General features: G+C 41.4%; 1 protein-coding gene across 1 annotated transcript in view; it reads right to left on the minus strand.

The window, feature by feature from the left end:
- The window catches only part of ZNF81 (zinc finger protein 81), a 746478-nt gene that overhangs the window by 396551 nt on the left and 326881 nt on the right, over positions 1-23046 (minus strand). The gene's annotated exons all lie outside the window — the stretch shown is intronic.

Genomic DNA, 23046 nt, shown 5'->3' on the forward strand with positions numbered 1-23046 from the left:
CTCTCCAGGCTCCGCATGCAGATTCCACCCTCTTGGATATACTCTGTCTCACATTAAGGCTCCCAGCCCTATGAGTCCCATACACTACACCAGGGCATACCCAACCCTGCCCTGAGCTAGGCCTTGCCCCCTTCCCAGACTCAGCCTCATGGGCTCGTCCTGCTTTCTGCACCATACTCTGTTCTGCCTTACCTCCTATGTGCTGAGCCATGCCAAGCCCTGCCCCCAACACTTGCACATGCCACGCTATGCCCTGTCTGCCCTGATTCACCCACCTAAAATAATTTGACAATCTTTATTCTGAAAACTACTCCTACCTGAATCCAGTAACACCTAATAAAATATATAAATATACAAATATTTTTAAATGTTCGTGTGCATATGCACACACACGCAAATCACTACTCTCAAAGATTAAAACAGCAAGCACAGAGAACGAATACACACGTTTCAAGACAAGTATCAACCAGAGAACACATATTAGTTTCAATCTAGAGATGCAATAATAAAAAATGACCCTGAACTTAGTTTTAAAGGAAGTCTAAACACTTTCCAATGAATAAGCATCGCACGGGGCACAGATAAGTTGTGTTAGAAGCAAAAGCCTTAACTTTTGAAAATTGAAAAGGCATTTTAAAACTCTTGATTAAAAGAAAAATAACTGGGGGGTGGGGTCAGCGGGGGACCCCATGGCGCCGCAATCGGCTCCAGCTCCGGGATGGGATGGCTGGGAATGGGGGGGGGGGGCAGGGCGCAGTCAGAGCGGTGGGTCCACAAAAATTTTTAGAATTTTAAAATTATAAATAAATAAAAAGAAAAATAACGGAAATTAGAAAATACTTAGAACTTAACAAAAATAAAAACAATACATACCCAACTGTGGTCTTAGATGAAATTCAAAGTTGACAATATAAAAAAGACAGAAATTAATGAACTGAGCTCTCAACTCCAATTTGAACACATCTTCATACTTCAAAGATTGCCATTATTAATCCCCAAACCCCCTTCAGTGATCCCACATCACCCCTTCCAATCACAAAGCCCTCGCATGTATTAGACCTGATCAGGCGTTATACCGAGGAGCGCCACGTTGCAGGTGGTGGGGAAAGGCTAGTAGAGCTACTTCCGGCTCTGATACCGACCTTAACCCCGCCCCTTCTTGAACGTATTGAGTTTGCACTTGCTCCAGATGCCCTGCATAGATGCTGAACGGCCAAAAGTTAAAAGCACATGGTTACAGAGAAGCTATATAGCTACAGGTACGCCATTCTGCAGAGCACTGCCACAGACTCAATAGATATACTTGTATCTTCTGATGCCAGCACTTCACTGTTTCACATATTTCAGTGATCGATAATTGCATTATTGTATGTGGTGGGAAAACGGACCCCTTATCATTTCCAATTATTTGGGATAATTTCATATTATTACTATATACTATCTGCTCTTATTTTAATCATGAGGTAGACAATGAGAAAAACAAAAAACACATAAGTCAACTTTTAGAAGTCGAGAAAATAGAAAAAGATTGATAGAAAGGGCAAGAAAAATAGAAAGCAAAATGTAAGAAGGAAGTAAATTATATTTAAATTTTATATTTCATTACATAAACAGTATAAAAATTGTTACTAGGGTAAACTCTTCAGTTAATGATTGTCATTTGGATGAAGACTAACAAGTTCGGCCATACACTGTTTATGGCAAACCTAGCAAATCATAAGGATACAGAAACATTTGAAATAAAGGGATGGAAGAAAATTTGCCAGGCACATGTTAATCAAAATAAAACAAGGTCAATTGTATTAATATCAGACTAAAAATACTAAGACAAAAAGTATTAATTGGGGTTGAAAGGGTCATTCCATAATGATTTGATTTACCATGATTATGTAAAACTTCCAATCTTATACATGATTAAAAAGACATAAAATTAATAGGCAGAAATTTAGCTGAGAGCAACTAGAGGCAGCCGCCTCAGCTAAAGGTCCAATAACTACCTAATTCCACCAAGCAATTTACCACCCGGGGCCTTTGATACACCCCGGCTGGTACTCCCAAAATAGTCAGGGGCCATAAAACCCTCGACCTGCCCACTGGTGGGACTTTCCCTACTCTAGCACTTGCCCACACCTCACACTATCCTGTACTACAGTAACCATTGGCAGCCATTGGACTTATTAACTGCTCATAAATATTCCATGAATATATACATCTAATTATAACAGACTGAATTATGGGAAGGACATGCACAATGGAGCATCTTGTTATTAATATACAACCTGCAGGTGTCAATCAAGGCTGTCAATCAAAGACCCCCCTGGATTATTCAAATGATCCGGCCTTAAAAACTCTGTACCCCAGCCCTAGAGGGCCATTCGCCTCCCTTGGCATGGCTCACCTCCCTGTTGAGGTGTTCTCTGTTCTTTCTTTATGTGTGCTGTCACTCAGTCATGTCCCACTCTTTGCTACCTACGCTTTCTTCCCCTGTTCTTAAACTTTCTCGCAGTGGGTAAGTTACAAGATACTTCTTTGCATCCTAACCAAGAACTGAGGCACACAGGAGGAAGGGTCTTCAGACTCTCTGCTAACAAAATGAATATTAAAAAAAATATGTACACCCGTGGTGGATTCATGTCAATGTATGGCAAAACTGATACAGTATTGTAAAGTAAAATAAAGTAAAAATAAAAATTTAAATAAATAAATAATAAATTAAAAAATAAATTAAAAAATATTAGAACAAAAGTGAAATAGAAAAAAAAATCTCATTGTGTAAGACTGCAATCACACTGCTCACCTTTCAGGACTCAGTTTTGGCATTAATGTCTGGGAAGCTCTCTCTGCTTCCTTTCCATTTGGATGACCAGCCTTTCTTCTGAATGAATTTATGGACATAATTATATAGCAAGTTTATTTCTTTTATTTTAACCTTGAAATTAAGAAGTAAATAGAGGCATTGCTTAAACCCCTCACACCTGTTTTGTCATGCCTGTCTTCCTCAACTAGAAATGAAGGCAAGGACAATGTTGGTTTTGTGCACTATACTTGTAGCCCAGTGCCCAGTCTACATCTGACACACAAGAGTGTCATTGATGTCATTGAGTAGCCATTGATGACCAGATGTCCTGCCTGGTGTTGTTGCCATTGACAAATTACTGCAATTTATCTGGCTTCCCGTTCTTTCTGCATCACTGATGCAATGGACATGAACTTGGGCAAACTTCAGGAGATGGTGAGGGACGAGAGGCCTGGCATGCTGAGTCCATGGGGTTGCAAAGAGTCGGACACGACTGGGAGACTGAACAACAAATTTGACTCCGTATTATCCCTTCAAGATAAAAACAAATAGATGCTGTAATTTACACTAGAGTTGCTGTGTGCTTAGTCACTCAGTCGTGTCCCACTCTTTGCAACCCTATGGACTGTAGCCAGCCAGGCTCCTCTGTCCATGTGGATTCAACAAGCAAGAATACTAGAGGGGGTTGCCATACCCTTTTCCAGGGGATCTTCCTGACCAAGGAATCAAACGGGGGTTTCCCGCACTGCAGGTAGTTTTGTTTACCAACTGAGCTACCAGGGAAGCCCAAGTGAGCTCAAGGAACCAGGCCTGCAGAGCGTGGGGCATGGGGCAACGTGCGCGGCACTTGCAACCTCACGAAGCGAGGAAGAAGGGAGGCGATCACCCGGGGCCTGACTGACCCATCCCGCCCGCGTTGAGGATGGCCAACTGCGCACGCTCGGTCCACAAGGGGCACAGCGCACCACCGCGGTGGCTTTGAGGAACGAGGGGTCGTCCCCCGTTGCAGGCACCCACCCAGACGGCCCGGCAGCGGGGCCAGGAATACCGGCCGGTCGCGTTGGGGCCGGTTGCTGCAACAGATGAATCCTCTTCCAAGGCTCTCCAGGAGTCAAACACTCAGAACATCCTGGACTGACAATCCAGCATGGGCTTCCACAATCCAATCCTTTCCTCAGGCTTGTCCTTCTCTTTTACTAATTCCTGCTCACCCTTCGAGACTTAGCTTTGGCATCACCATCTGGGACATTCCCTCTGCTTCCTTTCCAACTGACTGACCTGCTTCTCTTTTTTTTTCTTTTTTTTAAATATAAATTTATTTATTTTAATCGGAGGCTAATTACTTTACAATATTGTATTGGTTTTGCCATACATCAACATGAATCCGCCACAGGTATACACGTTCCCCATCCTGAACTCCCCTCCCTCCTCCCTCCCCATACCATCCCTTTGGGTGGTCTCAGTGCACCATCCCCAAGCATCCAGTATCATGCATCGAACCTGGAATACTTATAATAGTGAGTGGTATTCCTTTTATTTTAACCTTGGAATTATAAAGGATACAGGAGAGCTGCCTGTTCTTGTCTGTTTTGCATTTGCCTGTTTGTACCTGTCAACATTCTGCTTATCTTTCAAGGCTAATCATAGATGCCTGGTCCATGAGGAAGCATTCCTCAAACCCCTTGTTCCTTCTTTTTCAGTTTTCCCACAATACCTCTGTCATTCACTTTGCCTCACTGTGTGGGCTGCAGGTTTCTCTCCTCTACTAGACAGTTCAGCCAGCACTAAAGTATGAATAACTCCCAGCCCAGTGCTCCTACAACAGTTGTTGATGATTCTTGATTTACTTCTTTGTTCACTTCTGACCTCCCAGATACACTAGATGCTAACTGCTTTCTGAGCATCCTTAGAGACAAACACTAGAATGGCCTTCCAGGTGGGATGGAGGAGGAACATGAATGAGCCAAGGAGCAGATACTTCAACTTTTCTCTGGAAAGTATTTCTGTACTTAAAACTTTTGTTTTATAAATCCCATATAGGAATGTTTTCTTTTATGAATCATATCTAAAACTCTTTGCTTAACCTAAGGTCACAAAGATTCTCTCATATTTTCTTCTAAAAGTTTTATAATTTTTTATTTTCCTGTCTGTCATCTGTTTAAATTAATTTTTGTATAAGATGTGAAGTGTAGGTTGAGGTTCATCTTGGTTTTGGGGGTTTTTTGGAGTTTTTAAAATATGTATATTCAGTTGCTCCACAATCATTCATTTAAAAGATAATCCTTTCTCTGCTGAAATGACTTTGCATTTTATTTAAAAGTCAGTTGACTAGAGGAGGATTTTAAGACTGAGGAGTAAAAAGCCTGAAGCTTTAAGAGGTTTTTTGAGAGCTGTTTTTTAATCCTAAAAGTTTTTCAAAGTTCAGGAGAAGAGGAGATTGCAGAAAGAGGAAGTGAGGAGAAAAGAGGAGATCAAGATGGCAGAGTAAGAGGATGCAGAGCTCACATACCCCCATAAGCACATCAAAAATATCTCTACATATGGAGCAATTCTCACTAAAAACAAACTGGAGATTGTCAAGAAGACTCTTTCACAACCAAAGCTGTAAGAATGAGCCACACAGAATCAACTAAGAAGGGAAGAGGAGTAATCAGGTTAGGACCTGTACCTCTGGGAGAGGACACAGAAGAGGAAGTGGGATGCACAGACTCAGAGATCCTCCCAGGGGAGTGAGAAGTTCAACCCACATCACATATTAGGCACCTCAACCTTGGGGTCCACCACAGGGAAGACAGAACCCTGGAGCTGGTTTGAAAACCAGTGGGGTGAAACAGAAAGACTGTAAGAAACCTACACTCCACTTGTGAAGAGTGTGCACATGCTTGCTTACTCTCAGGAACAAGAGGGAGGAAGCATATTGAAACTACCCAAGACTCTAGCCTGTCTCCTGTGACCAACCCCACACATGACCCAGCCTGAACTGAGCATCTGCTCTGGCCCCACTTGCTCCATGGTGTTCAGTTCAGTTCAGTCACTCAGTCATGTCTGACTCTTTGCGACCCCATGGACTGCAGCACACCAGGCTTCCCTGTCCATCACCAACTCCCATAGCTTGCTCAAGCTCATGTCCATCGAGTTGGTGATGCCATCCAACCATCTCATCCTCTGTCATCCCCCTCTCCTCCTACCTTCAATCTTTTTCGGCATCAGGGTCTTTTCCAGTGAGTCAGTTCTTCCCATCAGGTGGCCAAAGTATTGGAGTTTCAGCCTCTACATCAGTCCTTCCAATGAATATTCAGGACTGATTCCCTTTAGGATGGACTGGTTGGATCTCCTTGAAGTCCAAGGGACTCTCAAGAGTATTCTCCAACACCACAGTTCAAAAGCATCAATTCTTTGGTGCTCAGCTTTCTTTATAGTCCAACTCTCATATCCATACATGACTACTGGAAAAACCATAGCTTTGACTAGACAGACCTTTGTTGGCATGTCAGCTCCATGGTGTAGCTCTGCACTAAGATGAGGGCTGCCAGTGCAGAGAGGACTACATAGTTGTGAGGGATGGAGCCAGCTCATATCTGGAATGGCATCTAAATTTGATGAGGGCAGCCACTGCTGTCACTTGCAGAGGTAGCAGATCAGGAATGCTCTGGAACTGTGACTGTGCTGGGACTGCCACAGCCTGTGCCCTGGCCTACATCAAGTGCCTGCTCCAGCCCCTCTTGCTCCAGCATTGCTCCCCATTGGGGCAAGGCTGCCAGTGCTAAGAGGGGGAAGAGCACACACTTGAAGGAAATGGAGCCAGCTCAAACCCTCCAGACATGCTCCTGCAACTTAGGACCCAGCCCCACTCCCAATTGTGCAGTGTTGGCCACCGAGCAGAGGCAAAGCCCTAGCCCACAACTGGCCCTTGCTCTAGCCCCTCCTTCTCCACTCCCACCTCCTACCAGAAAGGGGAAAATCACAATAGGAAAGGCAAATATATAAAAGGATTAATGATCATTTAAATAAGCCAATACACGGATTAAAACACAATCAAAATTTTTTGTAAAAACCAGTATAACTACAATTAACAGAAAAAGCATAAGCATGAAGATGTAAAACAGAACATCAAAATCACAAAATGGGGAGAGGAGTGAAAAATGTAGATCTTTTAGAAAGTGTTTGAACTTAAATGATTATCAGTTTATAGCAAGTTAATATAATTATGGGTCAACATATATGACTCTCATGTTAACCACAAATCAAAAACCTACAGTAGATACACACACACACACACAAAAAAAAAGAAGGTAATTCAAGCAAACTACAAAAGAAATCATCAAACCACAAGAAGAAAAAGACATGAACAAAGAACTACAAAAAGATCATGGCATCCGATCCCATCACTTCATGGCAAATAGATGGGGGGAAAATGGAAACAGGGACAGACTTTATTTTCTTGGGCTCTAACATCACTGCAGACAGTGACTGCAGCCATGAAATTAGAAGATGCTTACTCCTTTGAAGAAAAGCTATGACAAACCTAGACAGTGTATTAAAAAGTAGAGACGTTGCTTTGCCGACGAAGGTCCATATTAGTCAAAGCTATGGTTTTTTCAGTAGTCGTGTACAAATGTGAGATGGACAATAAAGAAGGCTGAGTGAAGAACTGATGCTTTCAAACTGTGTGCTGGAGAAGATGCTTGAGAGTCTCTTGAACAGCAAGAAGATGAAACCAGTCAATCCTAAAGGAAATCAACCCTGAATATTCATTGGAAGGACTGACGCTGAAGCTGAAACTCCAATGCTTTGGCCACCTGATGTGAAAAGCCGACTCACTGGAAAAGATTGTGATGCTGGGAAAGATTGAAAGCAGGATGAGAAGGGGACAACAGAGGACAAGATGGTTGGATGGCATGACTGACTCAATGGACATGAGTTTGAGCAAGCTCTGGGAGATGGTGAAGGACAGGGAAGACTGGTGTGCTGAAGTCCATAGAGTCACAAAGAGTCAGACACGACTGAGCAACTGAACAACAATAAAATTTGCTGTGAAGTGATGGGATCAGATGCCATCATCTTAGTTTTTTGAATGATGAGGGGTTTTTTTTAATTTTTTAATTTTTTTTTAATTTTTATTTTTACTTTATTTTGCTTTAGGGTTTTTTTAATTAATTTACTTATTTTCATTGGAGGCTAAGTACTTTACAATATTGTGGTGGTTTTTGCCATACTCCGACATAAATCAGCCATGGGTGTACATGTGTCCCACCATTCTGAACCCCCTCCTACCTCTCTCCCCACCCCATTCCTCTGGGTTGTCCCAGAGCACCAGCTTTGAGTGCCTTGCTTCATGCATCGAACTTGCACTGGTCATCTATTTTACATACGGTAATATACATGCTTCAGTGTGGGAGAAGGCGAGGGTGGGACAATATGAATGTTGAGTTTTAAGCCAGGTTTTTCACTCTCCTCTTTCACCTTCATCAAGAGGCTTTTTAGTTCCTCTTTCCTTTCTGCCATTAGGGTGGTGTCTTCTGCATATCTGAGGTTACTGTTATTTCTCCCAGCAATCTTGATTCCAGCTTGAGCTTCATCCAGTCCAGCATTTCGTATGATGTACTCTGCATAGAAACTAAATAAGCAGAGTGACAGTATACAGCCTTGACATACTCCTTTCCCAATTTGGAACCAGTCTGTTGTTCTATCTCTAGTTTTAACTGTTGCTTCTTGACCTGCATACAAGTTTCTCAGGAGGCAAGTAAGGTGGTCTGGTATTCACATCTCTTGAAGAATTTTCCAGTTTGTTGTGATCCACAAAGTCAAAGGCTTTAGCATAGTCAATGAAGCAGAAATAGATGTTTTCTGGAATTCCTTGCTTTTTCTATGATCCAATGGATGTTGGCAATTTGTTCTCTGGTTCCTCTGCCTTTTCTAAATCCAGCTTGTATATCTGAAAGTTTTTGGTTCACGTACTATTTGAAGCCTAGCTTGAAGGATTTTGAGCATGACCTTGCTAGCATGTGAAATGAGTGCAATTGTGCAGTAGTTTGAGCATTCTTTGGCATTTCCTTTCTTTGGGATTGGAATGACAACTGACCTTTTCCAGTCCTGTGGCCACTGCTGAGTTTTCCAAATGTGCTGGCATATTGAGTGCAGCACTTTCACGGCATCATCTTTTAAAGTTTGAGATAGCTCAGCTGGAATTCCATCAGCTCCACTAGCTTTGTTCATGGCAATGCTTCCCAAGGCCCACTTGACTTCATACTTCAGGATGTTATCTGGACCATTAAGATCTTTTTTGTACAATTCTTCTATGTATTCTTGCCACCTCATCTTAATCCCTTCTGCTTCTGTTAGGTGCATACTGTTTCTGTCCTTTATTGTGCTCATCCTTTCATGAAATATTCCCTTGATATTTTCAGTTTTCTTGAAGAGATCTCTTGTCTTTCCCATTCTATAGTTTTCCTCTATTTCTTTGCATTGTTCAGTTAAGAAGGCTTTCTTATCTCTCCTTGCTATTCTCTGGAGCTCTTCATTCAGATGGGTATATCTTTCCTTTTCTCCTTTGCCTTTCACTTCTCTTCTTTTCTCAACTATTTGTAATGCCTCCCCATACTACCATTTTGCCCTGTTGCATTTGGTTTTCTTGGGACAGTTTTGGTCACCACTTCCTGTACAATCATACATATACCCCAATGTTCATAGCAGCACTATTTACAATATCCAAGACATGGAAGCAACTCAAATGCCAATTAAGAGATGACTGAATGAAGAAGATGTGGTACATATAACCATAAAAATGAAATGCTGCCATTTGAAGCAATGTTGATAGGCCTAGAGAATACTGTGCTTAGTGGAATAAGTCAGAGAAAGGCAAGTACTAAATGATATCAGTTATATGTGGAATCTATAAAATTAATACAAATGAATGCATGTACAAAACAGGAACATACTTATAGATAACAAATTTGGGTTACCAAAGGGGAAAGGGAAGTAAGGATGGACAAATTAGATGTATGAGATACAAACTACTATATAACCTATAATGTAATATAATCTGAAAAAATACTGAATCACTAAACTGTATACCACTGACTCGATGCACGTGAGTCTGAGTGAACTCCAGGAGTTGGTGATGGACAGGGAGGCCTGGCGTGCTGCGATTCATGGGGTCCCAAGGAGTCGGACATGACTGAGCGACTGAACTGAACTGAACTGAAACTGTATACCTGAGACTAACACATATTTTATTTATTTATTTATTTTTAATTCATTTAAAAAAAATTTTTATTTTTACTTTATTTTACTTTACAATACTGTATTGGTTTTGCCATACATTGACATGAATCCACCACGGGTGTACATGCCTTCCCAAACTAATTAAAAAATCACTTTCACAATAAAGTGGAGAAAAAAGGGCCAGAGTTTTTTATAATTGGCTTTGGGGAAACTGGGTAGCCATTTGGGAAAAGGTAAAATTAGATTCATATCTCATATAATATAAGAATAAACTCCAAATGAATTAAGAACCTAAATGTAAAAAAAAAAAAATGTACAAATACTAGGAGAACCAATGCATTTCAAGTCATCGTGGGAAATAATTTCTAACTATGGCCCAAAATCCAGAGACAGTAAGAGAAAAGATTGATACATTTGACTAGATTTAAAATTTGTTCTTGTGTAAGGCAAAATACACTATAAAATCAAAAGACAAACTGGTAGAAAATATTTGCAACATATATCACAGACAAGGACTTTAAGATATAAAGCAGGAGCCAGTAAGTTTTTTCTATAAAAAGCCCAGCAGTAAATATTTCTTACTTCGGTCTCTTTAACAATCAACTCTGCAGTTGCAGAGTGAAAGCTGCAGAGACAAAATGTAAATAAATGTCTGGCTGTGTTTCAATAAAACTTGATTTATAAAAACTGGTGGCGGGGGGTGGGGATGGGGGACTTCCCTTGGTGATCCAGTGGTTAAGAATCCGTCTTCCAGTGCAAGGGACACGGGTTTGATCCCTGGTTGGGGAACTAAGATCTCACATACTTTGAAGTAACTAAGCCTGCATGCCACAACTACTAAGAGCCCACAACTTTAGAGCCCATGCTCCACAACAAGAGAAGCCTACACACCATAACTAAAGAAGCACCCACATATCACAGCTAGAGAAAGCCCACATGCCGCAGTGAAGACCTAGAGCAGCCAAAATCTGAAAAAAGAAAGAAAAACCTGAACCGACAATTCACAGAAAGAAAAGGAGGTATAAGATGGCGACCAAACATATTTTCAAAGTTCAAGCTTATAATTAGAAAAATGCACATTAAAATAACACTGAGATGCCATTTCACATTTGTAAGAATGGTAACAATTAAAAATACGACAGAAGTTGGTGAGGCTGTGAGGAAACAAGCACTCTAGTATATTTCTGGTGGGAATACAAACTGGTTCAATCCTTCTGGTGAGGAATTGGGCATTATCTAACTAAATTACCTTTATTCTTACCTCTTGAATCAGTAATCCCACATCTAGAAATTTACCCTGAAGATCTCCAACAAAAGGAAGATTATGAATGGATATGGAGTGATTTCATACTGTTAAATGAAAAAAGCAAAGCTTTAAAGAGTATCTAGAGTGTGCTACCCTTCATAAAAAGAAGAGACTATAAGAAGACATACATGTTCCTGCAAAAGAAATACTAGAGGATAAACTAAAAACTAAAGACTCACTTACCAATAGAGGATGGGAAATGGATAGTAGGAACAAGGAGGTGAATGATCTTTCTCTGAATATACCTTTTTGTGTAGCTCTGACTCATGGAACCATACTGTTTCACATATCCCAAACAAATAAAAATTAAAATTAACTACAATGTGGGGGTGAATCTTAAATGGCATGCAAACTACCGAATCAGCCTACCTATATTTGAAATGAATAGTATAACAATAAAATATCTTTATATAAAAAGTAATCTAAAAATACACACACACACACCCAAAAAAATAGTACAACACTGAAGAGGATGGGAAAGAAAAGAAAAGAGTCTAAGTATTCCAGGCATCAGTAGAGGGCACTAGAAAGACACTGAAGGAGGAACAGACTTCTCTTCCTAGTTCTGGTGTGCTGCTCTCACCAGGCTCTTGCAGCACCCATGGCTTCTGCAACGCATCCCTAGGTGGACAGCAACACCCAGCAGCCATGAGCATGTGGCACATTCCAGAAACATCTTCCTCCATCATCTCAGAGGGCAGATTTCCATCAAGCCCTGCCAACCAGTTCAGCAAACTTCTCTGCCATTCAGTAGGCCATGGTCATGCCCTTTCTAACGAGATCAGATTTCTAAGCCGGGGTGGAGAGATGTGAAAAGACCTCTTTTGCAAGTGCTTAATTTCAGCACTAAGGACAAAAGCTATTACCCGTACTTGCTATTCTTTGAAGTTCTCTTTACCTCTTTTTAGCCAATCTCCCATTACTCCAATTCCCCGTTATAGTTCAGTTCAGTTCAGTCGCTCAGTCGTGTCCAACTCTTTGTGACCCCATGAATTGCAGCACGTCAGGCCTCCCTGTCCATCACCAACTCCCGGAGTTCACTCAAACTCACGTCCATCAAGTTGGTGATGCCATCCAGCCATCTCATCCTCTGTCGTCCCCTTCTCCTCCTGCCCCCAATCCCTCCCAGCATCAGAGTCTTTTCCAATGAGTCAACTCTTCGCATGAGGTGGCCAAAGTACAGGAGAACTTTGAGCTTTAGCATCAGTCCATTCAAAGAACACCCAGGACTGATCTCCTTTAGGATAGACTGGTTGGATCTCCTTGCAGTCCAAAGGACTCTCAAGAGTCTTCTCCAACACCACAGTCAAAAGCATCAATTCCTCGGCACTCAGCTTTCTTCACAGTCCAACTCTCACATCCATACATGACTACTGGAAAAACCATAGCCTTGACTATATGGACCTTTGTTGGCAAAGTAATGCCTCTGTTTTTGAATGTGCCATCTAGGTTAGTCATAACTTTTCTTCCAAGGAGTAAGTGTCTTTTAATTTCATGGCTGCAATCACCATCTGCAGTGATTTTAGAGCCCCGCAAAATAAAGTCTGACTTCCACTGTTTCCCCATCTATTTCCCATGAAGTGATGGGACCAGATGCCATGATCTTCGTTTTCTGAATGTTGAGCTTTAAGCCAACTTTTTCACTCTCCTCTCTCGCTTTCATCAAGAGGCTTTTAGTTCCTCTTCACTTTCTGCCATAAGGGTGGTGTCATCTGTATATCTGAGGTTACTGATATTTCTCCCAGCAATCTTGATTCCAGCTTGTGCTTCTTCCAGCCCAGCATTTCTCATGATGTACTCTGCATAGAAGTTAAATAAGCAGGGTGACAATATACAGCCTTGACGTACTCCTTTTCCTATTTGGAACCAGTCTGTTGTTCCATGTCCAGTTCTAACTGTTGCTTCCTGACCTGCATACAGATTTCTCAAGAGGCAGGTCAGGTGATCTGTATTCCCATCTCTTTCAGAATTTTCCATAGTTTATTGTGACCCACACGGTCAAAGACTTTGGCATAGTCAATAAAGCAGAAATAGATGTTTTTCTGGAACTCTCTTGCTTTTTCAATGATCCAGTGGATGTTGGCGATTTGATCTCTGGTTTCTCTGCCTTTTCTAAAACCAGCTTGAACATGTGGAAGTTCTCAGTTCACGTATTGCTGAAGCCTGGCTTGGAGAATTTTGAGCATTACTTTACTAGCATGTGAGATGAGTGCAATTGTGTGGTAGTTTGAGCATTCTTTGGCATTTCCTTTCTTTGGGATTGGAATGAAAACTGACCTCTTCCATTCCTGTGGCCACTGCTGAGTTTTCCATATTTGCTGGCATATTGAGTGCAGCACTTTCACAGCATCATCTTTTAAAGTTTGAAACAGCCCCACTGGAATTCCATCACCTCCACTAGCTTTGTTTGTAGTGATGCTTTCTAAGGCCCACTTGACTTCACATTCCAGGATGTCTGGCTCTAGGTGAGTGATCACACCATCATGATTTTCTGGGTCATGAAGATCTTTATTGTACAGTTCTTCCGTGTATTCTTGCCACCTCTTCTTAATATCTTCTGCTTCTGTTAGGTCCATACCATTCCTGTCCTTTATCGAGCCCATCTTTGCATGAAATGTTCCCTTGGTATCTCTAATTTTCTTGAAGAGATCTCTAGTCTTTCCCATTCTGTTGTTTTCCTCTATTTCCTTGCATTGATTGCTGAAGAAGGCTTTCTTATCTCTTCTTGCTATTCTTTGGAACTCTGCATTCAGATGCTTATATCTTTCTTTTTCTCCTTTGCTTTTTGCTTCTCTTCTTTTCACAGGTATTTGTAAGGCCTCCTCAGACAGCCATTTTGCCTTTTTGCATTTTTTTTCCATGGGAATGGTCTTGATCCCTGTCTCCTGTACAATGTCACGAACCTCATTCCATAGTTCATCAGGCACTCTATCTATCAGATCTAGGCCCTTAAATCTATTTCTCACTTCCACTGTATAATCATAAGGGATTTGATTTAGGTCATACCTGAATGGTCTAGTGGTTTTCCCTACTTTCTTCGACTTAAGTCTGAATTTGGCAATAAGGAGCTCATGATCTGAGCCACAGTCAGCTCCTGGTCTTGTTTTTGCTGACTGTATAGAGCTTCTCCATCTTTGGCTGCAAAGAATATAATCAATCTGATTTTGGTGTTGACCATCTGGTGATGTCTGTGTGTAGAGTCTTCTCTTGTGTTGTTGGAAGAGGGTGTTTGCTATGACCAGTGCATTTTCTTGGCAAAACTCTATTAGCCTTTGCCCTGCTTCATTCCATATTCCAAGGCCAAATTTCCCTGTTACCCTAGGTGTTTCTTGACTTCCTACTTTTGCATTCCTGTCCCCTAGAATGAAAAGGACATCTTTTTCAGGTGTTAGTTGTAAAAAGTCTTGTAGGTCTTCATAGAACCATTCAACTTCAGCTTCTTCAGCATTACTGGTTGGGGCATAGACTTGGATAACTCTGATATTGAATGGTTTGCCTTGGAAATGAACAGAGATCATTCTGTCACTTTTGAGACTGCATCCAAATACTGCATTTCGGACTCTTTTGTTGACCATGATGGCTACTCCATTTCTTCTGAGGGATTCCTGCCCGCAGTAGTAGATATAATGGTCATCTGAGTTAAATTCACCCATCCTAGTCCATTTTAGTTCGCTGATTCCTAGAATCACCCTTGCCATCTCCTGTTTGACCATTTCCAATTTGCCTTGATTCATGGACCTGACATTCCAGGTTCCTATGCAATATTGCTCCTTACCGCATCAGATCTTGCTTCTATCACCAGTCACATCCACAGCTGGGTATTGTTTTTGCTTTGGCTCCATCCCTTCATTCTTTCTGGAGTTATTTCTCCACTGATCTCCAGTAGCATATTGGGCACCTACCGACCTGGGGAGTTCCTCTTTCAGTATCCTATTATTTTGCCTTTTCATACTGTTCATGGGGTTCTCAAGGCAAGAATACTGAAGTGGTTTGCCATTCCTTTCTCCAGTGGACCACATTCTGTCAGACCTCTCCACCATGACCTGCCCATCTTGGGTGGCCCCACAGGGCATGGCTTAGTTTCACTGAGTTAGACAAGGGTGTGGTCCTAGTGTGATTAGATTGACTAGTTTTCCGTGATTATGGCTTCAGTGTGTCTGCCGTCTGATGCCCTCTTGCAACACCTACTGTCTTACTGAGTTTCTCTTACCTTGGATGGGGGATATCTCTTCACAGCTGCTCCAGCAAAGTGCAGCCGCTGCTCCTTACCTTGGATGAGGGGTATCTCCTCACTGCTGCCCCTCCTGACCTTGAATGTGGAGTAGCTCCTCTCGGCCCTTCTTGGCCCTCGCAGCCATCACTCCTTGGATGTGGGGTTGCTCTGTTATAGTTAGTTCAGTTCAGTTCAGTCGCTCAGTTGTGTCCGACTCTTTGCGACCCCATGAATCACAGCATGCCAGGCCTCCCTGTCCATCACCATCTCCCGGAGCTCACTCAGACTCACGCCCATTGAGTCCATGATGCCATCCAGCCATCTCATCCTCGGTCGTCCCCTTCTCCTCCTGCTCCCAATCCCTCCCAGGATCAGAGTCTTTTCCAATGAGTCAGCTCTTCGCATGAGATGGCCAAAGTACTGGAGCTTCAGCTTTAACATCATTCCTTCCAAAGAAATCCCAGGGTTGATCTCTTTCAGAATGGACTGGTTGGATCTCCTTGCAGTCCAAGGGACTCTCAAGAGTCTTCCCCAACACCACAGTTCAAAAGCATCAATTCTTCAGCGCTCAGCCTTCTTCACAGTCCAGCTTATATTAAATATGCTCTCTACAATCTACTGCGTGGTTTCTCTTAACTGGACTCTAAGAATACATTAGGTAACATTGGAAACAGGAAAACAAGATTCTCAGTAAACAGACTTAGTGCCCAGAACTGGTTTCTCAATACCATTCTCCAATAACAGGAATTAGGGCTTTTTGGAGAAGTGGTTGAGTCCAGGATTGGAGGAGGGGAACTGCAAGATGAACCTGAAACATTTTGTGGTGACAAAAAGTAAGAACATACTCAGTGCAGAGGACAAGGGTTTGATCCCTGATCTAGGAAGATCCCATATGCCATGGAGCAACTAAGCCCATGCACCACAACTACTGAGCCTGCACTCCAGAGCCCACCAGCTGCAACTACTGAGCCTGCGTGCCCTAGACCCTATGTTCTGCAGCAAGATAAGCTACTGAAAGGAGAAGCCCACGCACCACAACTACAGCGTAGCCACCACTTGCCACAGCTAGAGAAAGCCAGCATGCACCAAAGAAGACCAGTGCAGCAAAAAAAATTAAATAGTTATTAAAAATACTCAAAAGACACAGGGCGACTTGCGGGCACAGCAGGGGAAAGGAGAGGGTGGGATGAATTGAGAGAGTACATACATCACCATATGAAAAATAGATAGCTAGTGGAAATTTACTGTATAACACAGGGAGCTCAACCCAGTGCTCTGTGACAGCCTAGAGTGGTGGGATGGAGTAGGAGGTGGGAGGGAGGTTCAAGAGGGAAGGAACATGTGTATACTTATGGTTGATTCATGATGTTGTATGGCAGAAACTAATACAACATTGTAAAGCAATTATCTTCCAATTAAAAATAAAATTTAAAAAATACTTCAGGGCATGTCAAAAAGATACAGGAGCCAACTCAGAGAAGCTCCTAATGACAAAAACTGGAAATTTGAGCAACAAAATAAACAATTATAGTGTTGGATTATAACCCATAAAATAAATATAAATATCCATAAGTCCATACTGATATGAATTCATGATTAAATAAGTTAGTAAATGGGAAATATGAGACAAATTATTTGGAGAATTTCAGATAATATGTGTAGATACTCTCCCTTCCAAAAGGTGGTGGTTAAAAATCTTCTCTTCATCCCTGGGGTTTGGAGGTTGCATGTGCTTAGCAACTTGCTTTCTCCTAAGAATAGAGTATAGAAAGGGGCTGGGGAGAAACTTTACAGTGGAGAAATCTGACAAATATATACTAGGGAACTGATCAAGATTAACATTATTGGTGATAAGTCACATTGATAGCATGTACCACTGATAGGAAGTGATGAGAATGGTACTTCACTTCTGTGGTATTTCTCCTAAAACTGCAAACCCTAGTCTGGTCATGAAGAAAATGTCAAATAAAACCAACTGAAGAATGCTCAGTCCACCTGACCATTACTCCTCAAAACTGTCAAGGTTATCACAAACAAGGAAAGTTTGAGGAACTGTCAGTCTAGAAGAAGTCAAAAGGACATGATGAATAAATGTACTGTGGTGTCCTGGGTGAGATACTGGAGCAGAAAAAGGACATTAAAGCTGGGAAGTGCAAATACAGTGTGTAGTTTAGTTAATATTATTAGTAATGTACCAGTGTTGGTTGCTTAGTTGTGACAAACATACCACAGCAATGCAGGATGTTAACAATAGGGAAAGCTGGATGAAGAGTATATGGGAACTCTCTGTACTACCTTTAAAACTTTAAAAAAAAATCTAAAGCAATCATACATTTTTAAAGTTTATTTAAACAATAAAAAAGGACACAGGAGCCAACCTGAAGGAGCTCCCAATGGGCACAGCTAAAGCAATTTGAGCAATACAATAAGTGATGCTACTTCAGTAGTCCCTGCCTTGTCAATAGGGATTATGTCCCAAGATCCCCAGCAGATGCCTGAAACCACAGATAGTATGGGACGTTATACATACTATTTTTCCCTATACATACATACATATGATATAGTTTAATTTATAAATTAGGCACAGTAAGAGAATAGCCAAACTGTTAGCATTACTACTGTTGCATTTTGCAGCCATTACTAAGTAAAATAATGGTTACTTGAACACAATCACTGTGATATTGCAACAAATGAGTGGATACATGGAACGAAGGGATGATTCACAGCTCCAGGCAGGACCAAGCGGGATGGTGGGAGATTTAATCATACTACTCAGAATGGCACACAATTTAACACTTATAAAGAGTTTATTTCTGGAATGTTCCATTCAATATTTTGGGACCACATTTTACCATGAGTAACTGAAATGTGGACAACTGAACTGCAGATAAGGAAGGACTACTATACTGGAGGATAACCAAGAGAATAAAATAAATATCCATGTGTCCATACTGATATAAATTAAAAAGTAAATAAATAAACAAGTAAATAATACAATATAATAATTACATTATATTATTAATATAATATTCTTATATTAATACAATAATCTCAATTAATAAATGTAGAAGGAATGAGTGAAATATGAAACCACTGTTGGGCAAACACCATAGTAATGGGCTTCCCAGGTGGCACTAGTGGTAAAGAACCCACCTGCCAGTGCAGAAGACATAAGAGACATGGGTTTGATCCCTGAAATGGGAAGATACCCTGGAGGAGGAAATAGCAACCCACTCCAGTATTCTTGCCTGGAGAATCCCATGGACAAAGGAGCCTGGCAAGCTGCAGCCCATAGGGTCACATGGAGTCAGACAACTTAGCAACTTAGCTCTAGCACCATAGTAATAATTATAGGCAAGATCCACTTATGGATGCTAAAATTAGTGGGCAAAAGATTGACTATAAACAGAATATTTACATAGTCTCTAAGTATCTCCTTCAAGGTGTTTATTAAGCACAATATGAAAAATAGAATCTTTACAATGGAGAAACCAACAGATGTTACCTTAACCAAATGATCAAGGTTAACATCGACATCACATACCTCCTAATGAGAACGACATTCCTGTGGCATTCTTCCTAAAATGTAAAACCTCAGTGTAATCATGAAAAAATATCAGACAAATGTAAATTGAGAGACATTCTACAAAATACCTGAACTTTACTCTTCAAAAGCATCAAGGTCATTAAAGACAAAGACAGACAAACTGTTAAAGGTTGTAGAAGATCTTAAAAAAGAACATTAGTGGGAAAAATGGTGAAATCTGAATTAGGTCTATAGATTAATTAACAATATTGTGCTGGAGGGAAAGCAGGCTGTAGTGGGGATCAGCTGAGCACAAGCACAGGGCCAGTAGGGAGTGGAGGGTCTATGCTGGGCATCAAGCATAGTGTCTCCATGGCTGGGGCCAATAGTCACCCCAACCCAGACCTCTCCTGCAGACACCCTACAGGGAGCTGCATCCCTCTCCCCCAGGATATGGGGCTGACCCTTCCATCCCACCTTTCCTCCACTGGCTGCATCACATTTTCCACTGAAATATTCAGGGCTCTGGATGTGGGGAAACCAGCCATGTGGTACTCACCCTCAGCAGGGGCGTGGTGAACTGTCTCAGGGGCAGTGAGTCTGGAATGTGCCCCTCCTATGACACATTTGCCCTGCCCTGAGGCCCTGGTGATCAATATCAGGTACCTCATTTAATTTTCACTGTAACCTAGCCAGCTACATGACAATGATTATTGTTAGGACCATTTGACAGCAGAAGCTATTGAAGCACAGTGAGGCTAAGTCAGTTACTCCAAGGTCACACTGCTAGCAAGAGAAGGACCAAGAAATACTTAAGCCAAGTCAGCTGACTCCAATGTCAGTCTGTGATTCTGAACCCTATAGTGGATCAGCTCCCAATAAACAATATCCCTATTTCCATCATCTTCAAATTTCTCAGGCTGAAGGAAGACAACATCTGTGGGCATAAACTGAGCTTCTGCATATTTCAGTACACATCCACAGCAACCTGCCTAGCCCTCCCTCTTCTGACAGAGGTAAAAACTCAGACTCACCCTCCCCACTCCTTTCTTAAACACTGGAAACCAGGTGTGCACCAAGTCCCCCAATGACTGACCAACTCAAAATAGTTGGTCTCTGGTCACCTCAGGTCCCCAGGACTCTGCTTCTGATTCCTCTGGCTGCCAGTCATTAACTGACCACCAGAAGCCACCCATGGCTGGACTACAGGGACTGCCAGAGGACACTTCAAAGCCCCCTAATCACTAGCATGGCCAGGCTCCTATTATTAATTCATAGTGGTGACCATGGCAATCTTGATTAATATCTAACGCAAGCACACCAGTGCCACGTGCAGTGCAGGTTTCCAATTATCCATCTTCCCAGACTGCCAATTAATGACTCACATAGTTTCTAACACTGACTTATGGCATAGCCAAACACTGACCATTCCTGAAGGATATTATGGCTTTCATTTCAGAAACCAACTCAATGCCCTTCGAGGATGTGCGTAGCAACATTACGTGTAATAGCTCCAAACTATTCAACAATAGGTTAGCAACCTCTGATACATCCATACAATGAAATACTATTCAGCAATAATGAACAAAAAACTGATATTTGCAACAGCGTGGTGTGTGTGTGCTAAGTCACTTCATGTCCAACTCTTCGCAATTCTATGGACTGTAGGCCACCAGGCTCCTCTGCCCATGGGATTCTCCAGGCAAGAATACTGGAGTGGTTTGTCGTGCCCTCCTCCACGGGCTCTTCTCGACCCAGGGATCAAATCCATGTCTCTTGCATCTCCTGCATGGGCAGACGGGTTCTTTACCACTATTGTTACCTGGAAAGCAACAGCATGGAGGAACCTCAAAAGCAATATGCTGCACAAAAGAAGCCATAAAGAAAAGAGTACATTCTGTATGATTCCATTTACTTGAAGTTTTAGAAAAAGAAAACTAATCTGTTGTGATAGAAGGCAGAATAATGGTTACTACTGGGTGCAGAGGATTGACTGGGAAGAGATCATGATGAAGCTTTCTGGAGTGATAGAAGTACCTTGGTAGGAGTTGAGGTTACATGAGTCTATATATTGTGAAAACTCAACACCCCATATACCCTAAGATAGCAGCATTTTATTGCACGTAAATTATATCCCAGTAAAGGAAACAATCAGAAATACTATGGGAATATTTATTTTAGATCTGTTTGTACCAGCAAGACAGTTATTTGTATGCATGTCTATGTAAAATCCACTGAATACTGACTCTTGGGATAGATCTGCTGGGAATCCAATGGAGAGGGAGATCATGGGACAAGATCTACAAGCATATGGAGTCATAGAGTCATATGGAGTCCAGATATATGGGGTCACACAGCACCATCTTTTGTGCCTGGCTTCTATCACTCAACATAACACTTTTGTTTCTTTTTGCTGCTGAGTAATATGCCATTGTATGGATGTATCACAGTTTGTTTATCCATACACCAGTTGATGGATATTTGGACTGTTTCCTATTTGTCCCTATTGCAAATGAATCTAAGATTTACTGGATGTATTATAACTCCACCATTAACTTCTTTCTTGTGTTATAGATGGTCAAGGAGGGAAAACAGGAAGCCCAAAGTCAGTGAAAGGGAAAGAAAAGTGCAACTTGGAAAGGAGTGTGATTGTGAAGCTGGTCGTGGTCCTTGTAGCTAATAGAGGGGAGCTAGAAAGATAAACAAAAAATAAGCAAGTTTTGGCAGGTTTAAAAAAAATTTTTTTACCAACTTCAGGATAACACAGTGAGAGCTTTCCAGAGCAAGTCCCCCCAGCAAGGTGCCAAAGTGACGATATTTCTGGACCCCACAAAGCAGGGCTTTTCTCTGATATATTTTGGATAGGTTGGACAGAGAGAGATCCTAGGTCCAGTTTCTTGTTCAGCTGATGAAACTAGAAAAAGTTAGGAAATGGCAAAGGGGCAGACTACCTAGCCATGAGCATTCCAGATCTCAGTTAGGGCATAATCATGTTCAATCTTTCCCAGGGCTTATGGGACATAGCTGTTGGAATTGCAACTAGGAAGAAAGAAAACATTTAGAGCAATTCACTCTAACTGGCCGCAAGTGAACATAGTGTCCACATTCTGCTATGATAAATATGTCATCCTTGTTGCACATATTATGAAAACTTCTTGTGACAACCCTGTTTTCCATGGCCCAGGACACTCATAAGTCTCTTATAGAAGGAAATCCACTGGATACCTGCTGAGCACCGAGAAGGGACTTTGGAAGGGAGATTCTGCTGAATCTTGGCATTTCGTCCAGGCAAAACCAGCTAGGAAAGTGATGGGCAGAAAACACTTTCCAACATATGCACCATATAGTTTATTCCCCACTATATCCCCAAGGGATAGATATTTTAATTATTGTTTTACTGATGAGAAAACTATAGCTTAGAGAGCTTAGGTTAACATGCCTGAATTCACATAAATTCTACGGTAGAACCAAATGTCTCTACATGCTGGGATGCTACGTGAAGGTGCTCAGTAGAGACAGCTAGTCTAAGCTGTCCCCCAACATCCTAGCCAAGTACAAGTGATAGCTGAGAGCAGCAATGTGTGATATACAGTAGATTTCTTTTCTTTTTCCCTAGTAGTACTGTCAGCTTTTGCCTTGTATGTTTTAAGACTATTTTTTTCATTTTTAAAAATTTTTATTGAAGTATAGTTGATTTACACTGTATTAATTTCTGCTGTCCAACAAAGTGATTCAGTTCTATGTATATATTCATAATCATAAATATTCTTTTTCATATTCTCTTCCATTATGGTTTATCACAGGATATTGAATATAATTCCCTGTGCTATACAGTAGGACCTTGTTGTTTATCCATCCCATGTATAATTGTTTGTATCTGCTAATCCCAAACTCTCAATACTATCCTATCCCACCCTCCTTCCCTTTGGCAAACATGAGATATTACATATTAATTCGTATGATTTTAGAATTAAAACTTC

The sequence above is a fragment of the Ovis aries genome, chromosome X (assembly GCF_016772045.2).
Source record: "Ovis aries strain OAR_USU_Benz2616 breed Rambouillet chromosome X, ARS-UI_Ramb_v3.0, whole genome shotgun sequence".
Lineage (NCBI taxonomy): Eukaryota > Metazoa > Chordata > Mammalia > Artiodactyla > Bovidae > Ovis > Ovis aries.